Raw genomic sequence first — 18415 nt, 5'->3', positions numbered from 1 at the left:
GCATCAAAACATGTATATTGTCTATGAAACAGATCACCAGCCCAGGTTGGATGCATGAGACAAGTGCTTGGGCCTGGTGCAATGGAAAGACCCAGAGGGATCAGGTAGAGAGGGAGGTGGGAGGGGGGTAGGGATGGGGAATACATGTAAATCCATGGCTGATTCATGTCAATGTATGACAAAAACCACTACAATATCATAAAGTAATTAGCCTCCAACTAATAAAAATAAATGGAAAAAAAAAAGAAAAAAAAATCCTTATCTGAAAGACATGTACTTAAATATTTTTGAGTAAAAATTATGATATCTGAGACTTGTTTTAAAATTTAGTTTTAAAAACGTAGTAGAATATAGGTGAAAAATAGGGATAGTCCTGAGTTGTTGAGTTATGGGTACATGGGTTCATTGTACTGCTTTTTGTGTATGTTTGAGGGTTGTAGTAATAAAAAGTTTTAAAAAATCATATCTGTAATATCAGATATCCAGTTATGGGCTTCCCTGGTGGCTCAAATGGTAAAGAATCTGCCTGCAATGCAGGAGACCCGGGTTTGATCCCTGAGTTAGGAGCATCCCCTGGAGAAGGAAATGGCAATCCACTCCAGTATTCTTGCCTGGAGAGTCCCATGGACCAGAGGAGCCTGGTAGGATCACCCGTGGAATTGCAAAGAGACACGACTGAACTACTAAACACATATCCACTTAGTTTCTATTAAAAACTGTCTCATAATTGGATCAGAATCCAAATAAGGTCTACTTTATTCAAGTTGGTTGTTATCCTTATAGATTTGAGCACTCTCCTGCTCATTTGTACTTTTTTATGAAACGTTTATTACAGTGTTTTCTACTGTTTGGATTTTGCAAGTTGTATCACCTTGGTTTAGTTTAGCCTATTCCTCTATATCTCCTATAGATTGGAAATTGACTCCAGAGGCTTGATCACTTTGGTGTGGGGCGGCAGGTGGGCAAGATTATAGGCAGTAAATGTCTGTTTTTTTCTCTTGGGGGAATACCAGCAATCATTGACCAATGCCCAGATCAGCCAGTTTTTAAGAGGTATCAAAATGCTGGTACTCTGATTCTATCATCCTTCTTTATTTATTAGCTAGAATACTTGTATGAAGGAAAATATCTCATCTACTGTTTGCTTAGGGGTATGGGAAAGGTGGGAGAAATGCTGGGTTCACCCTCTTTAATTCTTTTTCACACACAGTTGTCCTATCTTTTGTCTCAAGTCCTTTTGACACAATTGCAGTAGTGCTCGAGAGCTTCCTTAGTATCTAATATCTAATAGAGAGATCGTATAGTTTAGAGTTTCTCCGAGGAGCCCTGGTTCCTTTTGTTGGAAAACTGGAGATTATACCCTAGGTGCCAGGGGTGCTCATTAGTAGAAGGTGGTCTTTCTTTCTAGACCTTTTCAGTGTTCAGAGCTGGCAAGTGTGTGTGTGTGTGTGTGTGTGTGTGTGTGTGTGTGTGACTTAGCTTTACTGAGATATGATTTACATGCAGTAAATTTATTTGTTTTAAATGTACACGTTATGAGTTCTGACATGTGTATAATAACCACCACCATGTGACAATATAGAACATTCCATTACCCCCCAAAAGTCCCCTCATGCCCCTTTAGGACTTTAGGGTTTTGACTTGAACTTCTTCTATCACACATCTGTATCTCACCCCCAAGAACTCCAATTCTCAAGAATACTGAGAGATAAAATTAGAATGTCATGCCATACAACTGCTCACCTGCCTTATCCTAACCACAGCACTCTCAGAAACTGCAACACCAATCTTCCCACCATAGGTCTGCCTGAAAAGTTTTAATTTCATTTTTGTAGTTTGGGGTCCAATTTTTGATTTTGGTATAACTGTAAAAATCTAAAAAGCTTTAAGAATTATTTTTCTAAAGAAATCTCAGTCCAACCCACAGGTACCTTTATTTAGGTACATTGTCTTCTTGGGGCCTCAGCCTTCACCGGAGGATTGCATTCCTGGTCTCAGGTCAGCTGACTGCACTAACTGGCAACGTGGAATATCTAAACAGCAGTCGGGGTAAGTAATATTTATGGAGGATTATCCAGATCAGAGGTGTCCGACTGAGGTTATGCATCAGAATCTCCTATGGAACTTTTTAAAAATAAATATATTCAAGCCCTGTCCCAGACAGACATACTATTTCTCTTAATAGTGAAGCCCATGTGCAGGAAGTGCTAAGATTCCATATGCCTTCTGGACAAAAAAAACAACAAATAATATTGTTACGAGTTCAGCAGACTTTAAAAATGGTGCACATTAGAAAAAAAAAGATCTTAAAATAATTATCAGAGAGCTCCATATCTGGATGGTATGGTTTTGACAGAACTTCCCTCCAACCCAATTGCATTTAATAAAATTTTTTTTACCAAATACCCTTCTTAGGTATTATACCACACCAATATATATTAAAAGATGTTATTAGAAACAGCTCTATGGGATTTCCTTGGCAATCCAGTGATTAATAAGACTCTGTGCTTCCACTACAGGGGGCACAGGTTTGATCCCTGGGTGGGGAACTAAGACCCCACATGCCACGGGACAGGTTAAAAAAAAATAAAGAGCTTTATGAAATTCATCTTTCATGCCACCATAAAAAAGTTCTTGATGGTTGCTGTGTTACATCATATCTTCCTGTGAGAAAGCATGGGAGAAATTTCAGATTTAAATGCCAGGGACAGTTGTGCTTTTCCTGAAGACTAGCCTGTTACATGTGTTATGTATCTGTTCATTTTGTTTATTCGCAAAAGCTTTTTGAGCACCCAAGTATCAGGAACTTGAGGTGCTGGGATGCAATGGTGAGCAAAACAGACAGAGCCCTTCTGGGGATGGGCAGGTGGGGTCAGACAGTAAGCCAGGAGGTGCATGGGCAATTTCAGGTAACTCTGGGTAGCGATGGTCTTGTAAAATAGGACAGGATGGTGTGTTTGATCACGCCTAGGGTGATGTGCTTTACATGGGTGATCAGGGAAGTTTCTGAGGACGTGACCTTCAACTGAAACTGAATGATGCGAAGCAGCCAGCTGTGTGAAGATCTGGGACAGTGCATTGAGCAAAAGGGAGTAGCAAGTGGCAAGGCCCTTAGGAGGGAAGCAGCATGGACTAGCAAGGAGCATAAAGCGGGGCAGAGCCGAGGGGAGAAGCTGAGGTCAGAGAGGTGGGCAGGGTGCTTACTTCACAGTAAGGAGCCTGGAAGCCACTGGGACAGGAGGGGGCACAGTTTAAGCAGAAGAGGGACATTCTGTTATTTTGAAAAGCTCACTGTGGAGAGTGGAATGTTAAAGGAGTAAAAGGGCAGTGGAAAGGCCAATTAGGAGCTCTGACAGTACCCAGGTGATGGTGGCCAGGACAAGAGAGGTAACAATACTCTCCTTAGACCTGGCAAGAGGTAGCAATGCCTCCTTAGTCCTGTCGTTTAGAGGGTCCTGCTCTGGCCCTTCCCCTCTGTGCCTTCCTCCACAGTATGTGTGAGGGGCCAGGGAGATGTGCTTGGAGATCATTGTAATCCTTAGGTGTCTAATTGTCCTAACCTATGAGTTGATACACTATCCGAGATCTTAGTTACTGTTTCTGATAGCGTGTAATGGGGAAGGTCAAAGGCAATGACTAGTGCATGTCTCTCCAGGGCAATAAAGGAGAAATAAGAATGCAGGATCTTCAGACATCACTGAAGCACTCACTGCTGATCATTCCTGTGGTTAGCTCTCCCCTTTATCTCCTTTAGGAGAAGCAGCACTTAGAAGGCTGTCTCCTTAGGTTGAAATCCCCAGCTCTGGGACCGGCAGGAGCAGAAGGGACAGATGCTTGAAGGGAACTGGTCAGAGCACACCTATTTGCAGCTCCTCATCCCAGCAGGGTTTTCATGCTGCCCTGGTGTCACCATACATATACTGCCTTCTCCCAGTTTTCCATTGGGCTGCTGGCCTTTTTCTTAATGATTTCTGAGAGTTCATCATATATTGTAGAACATCATACTTTATCAGAGACATGGATTAAAATTATTTCCCCTCCCCATTCTTTTGATTTAGTTGAAAATTTAAAAATGTTTCATCTAACTAAATTTAATACTCATTTATGTGTTCTGGATCACGAGTCATACCTAGAAAAGCCTTTCCCTCTTAAAGATTATTATAAAATTCCTCCACTTCTGTGGCTTGATTTTTAGGTATTCTAATATTTGAGCTAGCTGAATGGATTTTGTTGTAAAGAATGAAGTGGAAAAGAAAATGAAGTTGAGTTCTAACTTTTTAAATGCGGTTTTCAATTTGTACACTGTATTGAATGTTCCTTCTTTCCCCCATTGATTTAAAATGCCATATTTTTCACATACTAAACTCTCATCTGTATTTAGATTTATGTTTGGACTTTCTTTCATGTTATATTTACATTTTCTACTTGTTTAGCCATATACCCATAACACACCTTCAAAACCCTGCTGATTTTATAATGCTTTCAAACCTTATATACCTCTCTCTCTCTCTCACTCCTCACCCCCCACCCCCACACGCTTCTTGAATCTGTATTCAGTTTCCTTTTTCATGTAGTGCCTTGTGTGCTTCTTTCAGTGTGAATGCAATTGAGAAACCTCCTTTGTCTTAAAATGTGTTTATTTTCCCCTCAGTCTTGATTGGTATTTTGGCTAAAGTGGTAGTTATTTTGGTTGGTTCTCTTAAGCCACATCATAACCTTCCTTCTATTTGGTGGGGTCTGAAACCTGAAAAATTGCAATTCCCTTGCTGCCAGGGTATGACTGTGAATATCTTCCACCAATTAGACGCATGTCCATGGGACCTGGAAAGGAGAAGGGAGATAATGATTTCAGCTGAAAAGCAAGTGTCTCTAATGGCAGAACTCCACACTCCACTGGTCTCCAGTTTCTGGGTGAGGCAGTTGTCCTGAAGGCAACAACCCTAACAGTAACATCAGTAGTTGTCTGGTCTCCAGATTGTAAGAAAACCTACAGATAAATTAGAAGACCTTTAGGCAAATTATTAAAATTGAAGAGGGCACATATGTTGACCAGAGTCTCTGCTGAATTTGAAAGAAAAGATGGTGGATAAAATCTTGATTTGTTAATTTATCTCAATAAAAGCCCACTGGAACTCCAAAAAAAAAAAAAAATTGAAGAAGGAGTTTAGCAAGGTTGCTGGATACAGAGTTGACCAAGAAAAGTGATTATGTTTCTATATAGCCACCACACGAAATAAAAATACAACTTAACATAGCCTCAAAATATTGACAACCTAGGACTAAATCTAACAAAAAGTATGCAAGATTGTTTACATAGAAAATGATAAACCACTACTGAGAGAGGTGAGGAAGACAAACAAATGACGAAATACTTGCAGTTCAGAAAACTCAGTGTTATAAAAATGTTAATTCTCCCCAAGCTGATCTAAAAGTTCAATGCAACATCAATAGAAATCCGTACTATGTTTAGTTTTTTCTGTAAGGAACTAGTAAGCTGACTAAAATCTGTATGGAAGTGCAGGGACTTCCCTGGCGGTCTTGTGGTTAAGGCTCTGTGTTTCCACTACAGGGGGCATGGATTCCATCCCTGGTTGGGAAACTAAGATCCCACAAGCCTCGCCAAGTACAGAAATGTAAAAGGTCAAGAAAAGCTAAGACATGACTAAAAAGAACAAGGTGGGGAAACTGCTCTTCCAGCTATTGTGATCTATTTAAAAGCTGAGTATGGCATTGACACAGGAGAGATAAGTATAGAAGAGTGAAACAGAACCCACAGCCCAGAAGGAAACCCACAGGTATATGAACATTTGATTAGTGACAAAGATGACATTGCAGTTTAGTGGGGAAAAGGACGACCTTTTCAGTAGACAGTGCTGCAGCAACGGGGCATGTCCATGCAGGGGAAATGAGACGCCAGGATGTCCCTGGTAGTGCAGTGGATAAGAATCTGCCTGCCAAAGCAGGGGACCCAGGCTTGATCCTTGGTCTGGGAAGACTCCACGTGCCTTGGAGCGACTAACCCCATGTGCCACGGCCACTGAGCCTGCACTGTACAGCCTGCATGCTGCAGCTACTAAAGCCTCCACACCGAGAGCCTGCGCTCTGCAACAAGAGAAGTCTCTGCACTGAGAGACCTGTGCCCCACAACGAAGAGTAGCCCCTGCTCACCACAACTAGAGGAAAGCCCGTGCAAAGCAACGAAGACCTGGCACAGCCGGAAATAAATAATAACATTAAAAAAAATGTGATGCCAATTTCACATCACAGAAACAATTGCAGGCTGATACAAACTGAAGTATGAAAGTAACTAAAAAAGCCTTTAGTTAAAAGAAAAGCCTTTAGTAGATAGTAGTATAGGATAATGCTTGTATGACCTCAAGATGAAAAACTATTCATCTGGACAAACATTCACAAAAAAAAAAACCCACCATAAAGACACAGCAGGCACAACAAGTTCTTAAAACTTCATCAACCTGGAAAAGGAAATGGCAACCCACTCCGGGATTCTTGCCTGGGAAATGCCATCGACACAGGAGCCTGGCAGGCTATATAGTCCATGGGGTCACAAAAGAGTTGGACATGACTTAGCAACTACACCAACCAACCAACCAACAATGCAAGAATTAAATAAGATGATATGTGCTGAATGAGAAGCCTGTGCACCCCAAGGAAGAGTAGCTCCTGCTCGACACAACTAGAGAAAGCCCTCACACAGCAGTGAAGACCCATCACAACCAAAAATAAATGAATAAATAGATTTTTTAAAAAAGATGATATGTCCTGAAAAAGTTAAAAGAATATGTAAATGTATGAAAGCCTATATGGGAAATAATATTCAGTAGAAATAATAAAAGTGGATCTGCAGTCACCAATCATTACAAGCCAGAAATCAGTTTTGCATGATATAATGCAATAGAATTTTAAGTCTACTGAATTCTGTGTTTGGTAAATCTACTTGGTTATAATAAAAACTGTAAGCTAAAACAGAGGAAAAAAACTTCATCAAAAAGTACCATTAAGATGGTGAAAAATCAAGCTACAGAGTAGGAGAACAACTACTAAAAAATAAGAAAAAGTCAAAACACTTCAGTAGAAAAGTAGGCCAAGTACCACAAACAAGCACCTTATAAATGAAATCCAAATGGCCTGTGAATATATGTAAAAGTGCTTGACCTTATTAGTCATCAGGGAAAATGTAAATTAAAATCACAACGAAATGCCAGTATATATCCACAAGAGTGGTTAAACCAAAACAAAGATATCACCAGTGTTGGTGAAGATATAGGGAAATGGGGAAGATCATACTACTCATGGGAATGCAAAGGTGGTAGAACTACTTTGGTAGAAAGTATGGCATTATCTGCTTGGACTGGAGATAAACATACCCCAGTTCAGTTCAGTTCAGTCACTCAGTCATGCCCGACTCTTTGTGACCCCATGGACTGTAGCACTCCAGGCCTCCCTGGACATCACCAACTCCCAGAGTTTACTCAAACTCATGTCTATTGAGTCGGTGATGCCATCCAACCATCTCATCCTCTCTCGTCCCTTTCTCCTCCTGCCTTCAATCTTTCCCAGCATCAGAGTCTTTTCAGATGAGTCCGTTCTTCCCATCAGGTGGCCGAAGTACTGGAATTTCAGCTTCGGCATCAGTCCTTCCAATGAATATTCAGTACTGATTTCCTTTAAGATGGACTGGTTGGATCTCCTTGCAGTCCAAGGAACTGTCAAGAGTATTCTCCAACACCACAGTTCAAAAGCATCAATTCTTTGGTGCTCAGCTTTCAATTCTCACATCCATACATGACTACTGGAAAAACCATAGCTTTGACTAGATGGACCTTTGTTGGCAAAGTAATGTCTCTGCTTTTTAATATGCTGTCTAGGTTGGTCATAACTTTCTTCCAAGGAGCAAGCGTCTTTTAATTTCATGGCTGCAGTCACCATCTGCGGTGATTTTGGAGCCCAAAAAGATAAAGTCACCCACTGTTTACACTGTTTCCCCATCTATTTGCCTTGAAGTGATGGGACCAGATGCCCTGATCTTAGTTTTCTGAATGTTGAGTTTTAAGCCATTTTTTTTTCACTCTCCTCTTTCACTTTCATCAAGAGGCTCTTTAGTTCTTCTTCACTTTCTGCCATAAGAGTGGTATCATCTGCATATCTGAGGTTATTGATATTTCTCCCAGCAATCTTGATTCTAGCTTGTGCTTCATCCAGCCCAGTGTTTCTCATGATGTACTCTGAATATATGTTAAATAAGCAGGGTGACAATATACAGCCTTGACGTACTCCTTTCCAATTTGGAACCAGTCTGTTGTTCCATGCCCAGTTCTAACTGTTGCTTCCTGACCTGCATACAGGTTTCTCAAGAGGCAGGTCAGGTGGTCTGGTATTCCCATCTCTTGAAGAATTTTCCACAGTTTATGATGATCCACACGGTCAAAGGCTTTGGCATCACCAATAAAACAGAAATAGATGTTTTTCTGGAACTCTTGCTTTTTTGATGATCCAACGGACGTTGGCAATTTGATCTCTGGTTCCTCTGCCTTTTCTAAATCCAGCTTGAGCATCTGGAAGGTCACGGTTCACATACTGTTGAAGACTGGCTTGGAGAATTTTGAGGATTACTTTGCAAGCATGTGAGATGAGTGCAATTGTGTGATAGTTTGAGCATTCTTTGGCATTGCCTTTCTTAGGGATTGGAATGAAAACTGACCTTTTCCAGTCCTGTGGCCACTGCTGAGTTTTCCAAATTTGCTGGCATATTGAGTGCAGCACTTTCACAGCATCATCTTTCAGGATTTGAAATAGCTCAACTGGAATTCCATCACCTCCACTAGCTTTGTTTGTAGTGATGTTTCCTAAGGCCCACTTGACTTCGCATTCCAGGATGTCTGGCTCTAGGTGAGTGATCATACCATGATGGTTATCTGGGTCATGAAGATCTTTTTTGAATAGTTCTTCTGTGTATTCTTGCCAGCTCTTCTTAAATATCTTCTGCTTCTATTAGGTCCATACCATTTCTGTCCTTTATTGTGCCCATCTTTGTATGAAATGTTCTCTTGGTATCTCTAATTTTCTTGAAGAGATCTCTAGTCTTTCCCATTCTATTGTTTTCCTCTATTTCTTTGCACTGATCACTGAGGAATGCTTTCTTATCTCTCCTGGCTATTCTTTGGAACTCAGCATTCGAATGGGAATATCTTTCCTTTTTTCCTTTGCCTTTCGCTTCTCTTCTATTCACAGCTATCTGTAAGGCCTCCTCAGACAGCCATTTTGCTTTTTTGCATTTCTTTTTCTTGGGGATGGTCTTGATCCCTGCCCTCTGTACAATGTCACGAACCTCTGTCCATAGTTCTTCAGGCACTCTGTCTATCAGATCTAGTCCCCTGAATCTATTTCTCACTTCCGCTGTATAATTATAAGGGATTTGATTTAGGTCATACCTGAATGGTCTAGTGGTTTTCCCTACTTTCTTCAATTTAAGTCTGAATTTGGCAATAAGGAGTTCATGATCTGAGCCACAGTCAGCTCCTGGTCTTGTTTTTGCTGACTGTATAGAGCTTCTCCATCTTTGGCTGCAAAGAATATAATCAATCTGATTTCGGTGTTGACCATCTGGTGATGTCCATGTGTAGAGCCGTCTCTTGTGTTGTTGGAAGAGGGTGTTTGCTATGACCAGTGTATTTGCCTGACAAAACTCTATTAGCCTTTGCCCTGCTTCATTCTGTACTCCAAGGCCAAATTTGCCTGTTACTCCAGGTATCTCTTGACTTCCTACTTTTGCATTCCAGTCCCCTATAATGAAAAGGACATCTTTTGGGGGTGTTGGTTCTAGAAGGTCTTGTAGATCTTCATAGAACCGTTCAACTTCAGTTTCTTCAGCATTACTGGTCAGGGCATAGACTTGGATTCCTGTGATATTGAATGGTTTGCCTTGGAAACGAGCAGAGATCATTCTGTTGTTTTTGAGATTGCACCCAAGTACTGCATTTTGGACTCTTTTGTTGACCCCAATGGCTACTCCATTTCTTCTAAGGGATTCCTGCCACAGTAGTAGATATAATGGTCGTCTGAGTTAAATTCACCCATTCCAGGGTCTCCTGAGGAGGTGTGGGTCAGCAGTGGACTGCTGTAGTGGGCTCTGGGTGCAGCAGACCTGGGTATGGCATAAACCCTCTTGAAGGAGGTCACTATTAACCCCACCGTGGAGCTGTCAGAAGTTACACAGGACTGGGGAAATAGACTCTTGGAGGGCACAAAGAGAAACTTGTGTGCACCAGGACCCAGGAAAATGGAGCAGTGACCCCACAAGAGACTGACCCCGAATTGCCCGTGAGTGTCTAGGAGTCTCTGGTGGAGGCATGGGTCGGCAGTGGCCTGCTGCAGGGTTAGGGGTAATGAGTGTAGCAGTGTGTGCATGGGACCTTTTGAAGGAGGTCACCATTATTTTCATTACCTCCACCATAGTGTGGCTCCAGGTAAATAAATTCCCTGGTGGCTCAGACAATAAAGTGTCTGCCTACAATGCGGGAGACCTGGGTTCAGTCCCTGGGTCGGGAAGATCTCCTGGAGAAGGAAATGGCAACCCACTCAGTATTCTTGCCTGGAAAATCCCATGGAGGGAGGAGCCTGGTAGGCTACAGTCCATTGGGTCACAAAGAGTTGGACACTGAGTGACTTCACTTCCTACTTAAATAAGAGGAAGGGAACACAGCCCCACCCATCAAATGAAAATTGGATTAAAGATTTACTGAGCATTGCCCCGCCCATCAGAACAAGGCCCAGTTTCCCCCTCAGTCTTTCCCATCAAGGAGCTTCCATAAGTCTCTTATCCTTCTCCATCAGAGGGCAGACAGACTGAAAACCACAATCACAGAAAACTAACCAATCTGATCACATGGACCACAGCCTTATCTAACTCAATGAAACTATGAGCCATGCTCTGTAGGGCCACCCAAGATGGATGGGTCATGGTGGAGAGTTCTGACAAAACGTGGTCCACTAGAGAAGGGAATGGCAAACCACTTCAGTATTCTTGCCTTGAGAACCCCATGAACAATATGAAAAGGCAAAAAGATAGGACACTGAAAGATGAACTCCCCAGGTCGGTGGTGCCTAATATGCTACTGGAGATCAGTGGAGAAATAACTCCAGAAAGAATGGAGAGCCAAAGCAAAAACAACACCCAGTTTTGGATGTGATTGGTGATGGAAGTAAAGTCTGATGTTGTAAAGAGCAATATTGCATAGGAATCTGGAATGTTAGGTCCATGAATCAAGGCAAATTGGAAGTTGTCCAGCAGGAGATGGCAAGAGTGAACGTCAACATTTTAGGAATCAGCGAACTAAACATACCCCGTGTGCCAGTAATTCCATTCCTATGTATGTTCAACATAATTGCATGCACGTGGGAACTAGGAGACATGTGCAAGACATGTAAGAATGGTCATAACTGCATTGTTTGTAACAGTCCCAAGCTGTGTGTGTGCATGCTAAGTCGCTTCAGTTGTATCCTACTCTTCATGACCCTATAGACTGTAGCCCACCAGGCTCCTCTGTCCATGGGATTCTCCAGGCAAGAATACTGGAGGGGGTAGGGATGCCCTCCTCTAGGGGATCTTCCTGACCCAGGGATGGAACCTGCATCTCCTGTAGCTCCTGCATTGCAGGCAAATTCTTTACCACTGAACCACCAGGGAAGCCCAGAATAGATAAATTATAGTGTATTCAAACAAGGGAACACTACTTAGCAAGATAATAATAATCTAGACAGTATATTAAAAAGTGGAAACATTACTTACAAAGGTCTGTATAGTCAAAGCTATGGTTTTTCCAGTAGTCATGTATGGATGTGAGAGTTGGACCATAAAGAAAGCTGAGCATGGAAGAATTGATGCTTTTGAACTGTGGTGTTGCAGAAGAGACTCTTGAGAGTCCCTTGGACAGCAAGGAAATCAAACCAGTCAATCCTAAAGGAAATCAACTCTGAATATTCATTGGAAGGACTGATTTTGAAGCTGAAGCTCCAATACTTTGGCCACCTGATGTGAAGAACTGACTCACTGGAAAAGACTCTGATGCTGAGGAAGATTGAAAGCAGGAGGAGAAGGGGATGACAGAGGATAAAATGGTTGGATGGCATCACTGACTTGATGGACATGAGTGTGAACAAGCTCCAGGAGTTGGTGATGGAGAGGGAAGCCTGGTGTGCTGCAGTCCATGGGATCACAAAGAGTTGGACACAACTGATTGACTGAACTGAACTGAACTTAGCCAGAGGAATAAATGAATTACAATTACATGCAGCATCTTGGGTAAACCTCTCAAACACAATGTTGAGCAAAAGACATGAGACATGAGAATAAATGCTATGTGATTTCATTTACATTCAATTTCGAAAAAGCAGGCAAAACTAAAGATGGTGCTTAGAAATGCATATTTAGGTGGTAAAACTACAAAGAAAAGCAAAAATGTGATTCCCATAACAGGGTAGTTAAGTTGGGGAATTGGGATTGTGATTGAAAAGAGTTATGCAGAGGGCTTCTGGTTTGCTGACAACATTCTGTTGCTAGTGTCCACTTAATAGAACTTATTAAACTGTGGATATATATTTTTACGCATTTTTATATAATGCATACTCTATTTCACAACAACAACAAAAAAGAATATGTGGGTTTGAAAAAGAACCAGGGATGTCCCTGGTGATTCAGTGGCTAAGACTCTGCACTCCCAATGCAAGGGACTTAGGTTCCATCCCTGGTCAGGGGACTAGATCCCGCATGCCCCAACTAAACAGCCCACGTGCTGCAACCAAGACCCGGCTCAGCAAACAAACAAACAAACAAACAAAAAGACCAAAAGGAAACTTCTAGACATGAAAAAAATGTAACTATTGAATGAAAACTCAATAGATCCTCTTCCTCTTCCTTTTCTTCCCCTTCCCCTCCTAAACAATTCAGTCCAAAAGCCATGGGCTGAGGATCAATGACTGTGCAGCAGATAGGTGCAGGTGGAGGCCACAGAAAGTTGGGGTTGTGTGAGGAGGGTGTTGTGAGAAGTACACAAAACACTAAACGGTGCCCGGAACCTGCTATATGCTCAGCCCATGGCAGTTATTATTATTGTCGTTATTATAGTCGTTACACTGGGAAATGGTGAAGAACAGGAAAGCCTGGCGTGCTGCAGTCCATGGGGTCGCAAAGAGTCAGACACAAGCAACTAAACAACATAGTCATTACAAAGGAGATGTTGAGAGATGGCAGAGCAGCCCGCAGTCACATCCTCTGATTCCCGCTGCATCTGCAGCCTCACGCACTTTGTGTTGACAGCTTTCTTGCTTTAAGTGTTCAAGACATATTACTCCTTTTCTACCCCGGGACTTTCCAGTGCCTCGGGTGAAAGGCCAATGGAAGCCCATCTGGAACGCCCACATGCATCACCTCCTGGGGACAGCCCTCAGCCAGCGGGGGAAAGGAGCCGATGGATAGGAGCTTCTCACTCTCTGTCCTCAAGGGGATAATTCTGAGAGGCATTTTTTCACTCCACAGTTCCAGTGGAATCAAGCCCCAGTTCCCCGCAGCAATGCCCAGCTCAACCTTACACCTCATTCTGGCTTTTCCTCCAGTCCCTCTTGCCTGTTAGCTGGTGTCCCTTCTGTTCCACTGAAGGCCTTTTCTCAGGCTCTGTTTTCAGGGCTATCAGACTATCAGAAGGCTGGAGAAAGCAGCCCTGATAAACAGGTTTGCTCCCAGGATGAATAGCAACAAGGACTTTGTTGCTGGTGGTAAGGGGAGTGGAGATAATCCTTACATGTTATGGCTTCACAGTTACTAAGACTTTCCCCTGCAATGGGGAAGAGGGCAGAGGTAGATAATGAAGCTCGAGCTTATGCAATAGTTCTAGCACTTGAAAGGCACGAAGCAGTGGTAATTATATGGATTGTGGGTTGGTTGGCTTCTGCAAGCTGCTTTAGAAGCTTGCGAAGAGGAAATGAAAGGCTGCTGATTCAGGGCATGCTGTGAAACCCAGGGACAAACTGGACTTTGAGACCTCAGTCAGTTCAGTTCAGTCGCTCAGTCGTGTCCAACTCTTTGTGACCCCATGAATTGCAGCACGCCAGGCCTCCCTGTCCATCACCAACTCCCGGAGTTGACTCAAACTCATGCCCATGCCCAGCGAGTCGGTGATGCCATCCAGCCATCTCATCTTCTGTCGTCCCCTCCTCCTCCTGCCCCCAGTCCCTCCCAGCATCAGGGTCTTTTCCAATGAGTCAACTCTTCGCATCAGGTGGCCAAAGTACTGGAGTTTCAGCTTCAGCATCAGTCCTTCCAATGAACACCCAGGACTGATCTCCTTTATGATGGACTGGTTGGATCTCCTTGCAGTCCAAGGGACTCTCAAGAGTCTTCTCCAACACCACAGTTCAAAAGCATCAATTTTTCGGTGCTCAGCTTTCTTCACAGTCCAACACTCACATCCATACATGACCACGGAAAAACCATAGCCTTGACTAGATGGACCTTTGTTGGCAAAGTAATGTCTCTGCTTTTTAATATGCTGTCCAGGTTGGTCATAACTTTCCTTCCAAGGAGTAAGCGTCTTTCAATTTTATGGCTGCAGTCACCATCTGCAGTGATTTTGGAGCCCCCAAAAATCCAGTCAGACACTGTTTCCCCATCTATTTCCTATAAAGTGATGGGACCAGATACCATGATCTTAGTTTTCTGAATGTTAAGCTTTAAGCCAATTTTTTCACTCTCCTCTTTCACTTTCATCAAGAGGCTTTTTAGTTCCTCTTCACTCTCTGCCATAAGGGGGGTGTCATCTGCATATCTGAGGTTATTGATATTTCTCCCGGCAATCTTGATTCCAGCTTGTGCTTCTTCCAGTCCAGCATTTCTCGTGATGTACTCTGCATATATGTTAAATAAGCAGGGTGACAATATACAACCTTGACGTACTCCTTTTCCTATTTGAAACCAGTCTGTTGTTCCATGTCCAGTTCTAATTGTTGTTTCCTGACCTGCATACAGGTTTCTCAAGAGGCAGGTCAGGTGGTCTGGTATTCCCACTCTTGAAGAATTTTCCACAGTTTATTGTGATCCACACAATCGAAGGCTTTGGCGTAGTCAATAAAGCAGAAATAGATGTTTCTCTGGAACTCTCTTGCTTTTTCAATGATCCAATGGACGTTGGCAATTTGATCTCTGGTTCCTCTGCCTTTTCTAAAACCAGCTTGAACATCTGGAAGTTCTCGGTTCACGTATTGCTGAAGCCTGGCTTGGAGAATTTTGAGCATTACTTTACTAGCATGTGAGATGAGTGCAGTTGTGTGGTAGTTTGAGCATTCTTTGGCATTGCCTTTCTTAGGGATTGGAATGAAAACTGACCTTTTCCAGTCCTGTGGCCACTGCTGAGTTCTCCAAATTTGCTGGCATATTGAGTGCAGCACTTTCACAGCATCATCTTTCAGGATTTGAAATAGCTCAACTGGAATTCCATCACCTCCACTAGCTTTGTTTGCAGTGATGCTTTCTAAGGCCCACTTGACTTCACATTCCAGGATGTCTGGCTCTAGGTGAGTGATCACACCATCGTGATTATCTGGGTCATGAAGATCTTTTTTGTACAGTTCTTCTGTGTATTCTTGCCACATCTTCTTAATATCTTCTGCTTCTGTTAGGTCCATACTGTCAGGTGAGTGTATGCTCCTTGGTTCATCTCGTCACAACAAAAATTTGGAGTGACGGACATTGAAGCCCCCTCGGCGGGTCACAGCTCTTGGGCCTTGGACAGACCAGTGTTATAGCTCTTAAATAAATCAGTATTACAGCTCAGTGTTACCGCCCTATTTTATTTAGATGATAGCAGGAAAATCCATTTTCGAGGTGTGAGGGCATGTCGATCCAAAGACAGGAAGAGAAGAGCGTGCCATCGTGCCGGAGAGAGCGAGCGAAGAGGGCTTTGGCTCCTCTTTTTATGTTTTTTTCTTCCCTGGGCCTGTGCTATGCAAATTGGGCTTAGGCAGGAGTGTTGTTTGTTTTACCTGAGGTTCTCACTCAGGTCCTCGGACCTTCCTTTGTTCTATTTTCGTGGGCTTTTCCCTTCCAGGTCTTTTGGCCACTGCAATTCTGGACTCCTTTTCCCTATTCTAACTACCAAACATTCCCCCCTCAAGGGATGGGAGGCCCAATTCTTCGGGAATAGGGGTGTCGAGGTCTCTCTGGCTACTTCCTGCTGAACTGGGATGGCAAAGGGTATTGGGCCTTCCCCTCTTGCTAGTCTCAGGCCTCAGAGTCCTTATAGCGGTGTCCATCTAAGGGTGACTGATGTTTTCCGTGGTTGGCTGTAGTTTTATATCTTTGTTGAACTGGCGCTGCATGTCGTAGCTTGACCTGGTGGCAGAGGCTTAGCCTCTATGATCTCAAAATTGGAGACTACTGCATATCCAGCTCTTCTTTTTCCATCCAAGACAAAGCTGCTTCCGTCAGTGTACCAGATTTCCTCAGGATTGGTCAGAGGATCTTCTGACAATCCCTCTCGGGGTTTTGTCCAGTGGTCCAAGGTTTCTAGACAGGAGTGAAAGGGGAGAGAGCCCTCGGGGATAGGCAGGAGGGTGGCTGGGTTAAGAACCTCACAAGGGAATATAGTGAGGCCTGGATTTTCCATCAGTATTACTTGGTATCTGAGGATTCTCTGATCAGACATCCATAAATGGCCTCTCCCATTTAGGAGTTGTTTTACTTGGTGGCTGGTAAAAATAGTTAGTTTGCCCCCAAAGGAGAGTTTTAAAGCATCTTCTATCATGATTGCAATAGCTGCAAGATTTTGAAGGCAGAGGGGCCAGCCTTGGGCGGTTGGATCAAGTCTCTTGGATAAGTAAGCTACAGGCTGGGGCTCAGATCCCAACCTTTGAGTTAACACTCCCAAGGCTATTCCCTCTCTTTCATGGACATAAAGTTGGAATGCTTTTTTTGGATCTGGCAACCTCAAGGCAGGTGCCTGAGTTAAGGCCTGTTTTAGTGTAGCCTCTGCCTCCTTTTGAGGAGTTCCCCACATTAGTGGGATTGAATCATCTCGTCCCTTTAAGCTTTCATATAAGGGCTGGGCAATTAGACCATAGTTGGGTATCCAGATTCTACAGTACCCGGTTAGCCCCAGGAAAGCTCACAATTGTTTTCGAGTTGGGGGGGAGGGCAACTGGAGGATTCCTTGTACCCGATCAGAGGACAGCCTCCTGGACCCATGTGTACTCTGAACTCCCAGGTAAGTGACCTTTGTCTCGACCATCTGTGCCTTAGCACAGGAGACTTTATATCCCCTTTCTGCCAAAAAATTTAGAACCTGATTTGCATGTTGTTAGGCACTTTTCTCATCTGGAGAGCAGATTAGTAGGTCATCTACATATTGTAATATTTTCCCATTAGGTCCCAGGTCCAGATCTAGGAGATCCCGGCTAAGGGCCTGTCCAAACAAGTGGGGGCTATCTCTGAACCCCTGAGGTAATACTGTCCAAGTCATCTGTTGGTGTTTTTCTCCTGGGGCCTCCCACTCAAAGGCAAAAAGATATTGGGATTCTTTAGCCAGTGGTAGGCAAAAAAATGCATCTTTGAGATCCAAGACTGTAAACCACTTGGCACTGGGTGGGATTTCCCCCAAGATTACATAGGGATTGGGTACTGTGGGATGGAGTGGGACTACAGCTTCATTTATGATCCGGAGATCTTGAACCATTCGCCAGGTTCCATCCTTTTTCTTTACTGAGAGGATTGGGGTGTTACATGGTGAACTGGTGGGGACCAATAGCCCACAAGCAAGGAATTTATTTATTAAAGGCTGTAGTCCCTCCTGAGCCTCTCTTTTGAGAGGATATTGTTTCTGGTTAGGAAACCGAGTGGGATCTCAGAGGACAATGATGACCGGTTCAGCTTGGTGGGCTCGTCCAGGAATCCCCTGGTCCCACACCTGGGGGTTAATTTTGTCCTCCCAGTCTTTGTTCTCTATTGGAGGTGTAATGGGTTCCTCAGTAGTAACCAGAAGCTGTAGGGCCCTAGGGGCTGAAAAGCTTCCCATCACAAGGGCGGTCCCCAGTTTAGTGAGTATGTCTCTTCCCATTAAGGGAGCAGGACACTCAGGGACCACCAGAAACTGGTGGGAGAATATCTGTCCATCCCAGCAACAAAGAAGTGCTTGGGTGAATCTTCTAGTAGTTGCTTTTCCTGTAGCACCCAAAATGGTACAGGTTTGGGAGGAGAAGGCTCCGGAGTAGGAGATCAAGACAGAGTAGGTAGCCCCTGTGTCGACCAAGAAATTCTCGGACCTACCTGCAACAACCAGTTGCACCCTTGGCTCCAGCCCCGTGATGGTTATCTGTGACAGGCGGGCTGGCTGGAGCGGGCCCGCTTCAGCCC

Source organism: Cervus elaphus, chromosome 5, assembly GCF_910594005.1.
Source record: "Cervus elaphus chromosome 5, mCerEla1.1, whole genome shotgun sequence".
Lineage (NCBI taxonomy): Eukaryota > Metazoa > Chordata > Mammalia > Artiodactyla > Cervidae > Cervus > Cervus elaphus.
The sequence above is the reverse complement of the archived record's forward strand: the minus strand, read 5'-3'. Positions refer to the sequence as shown.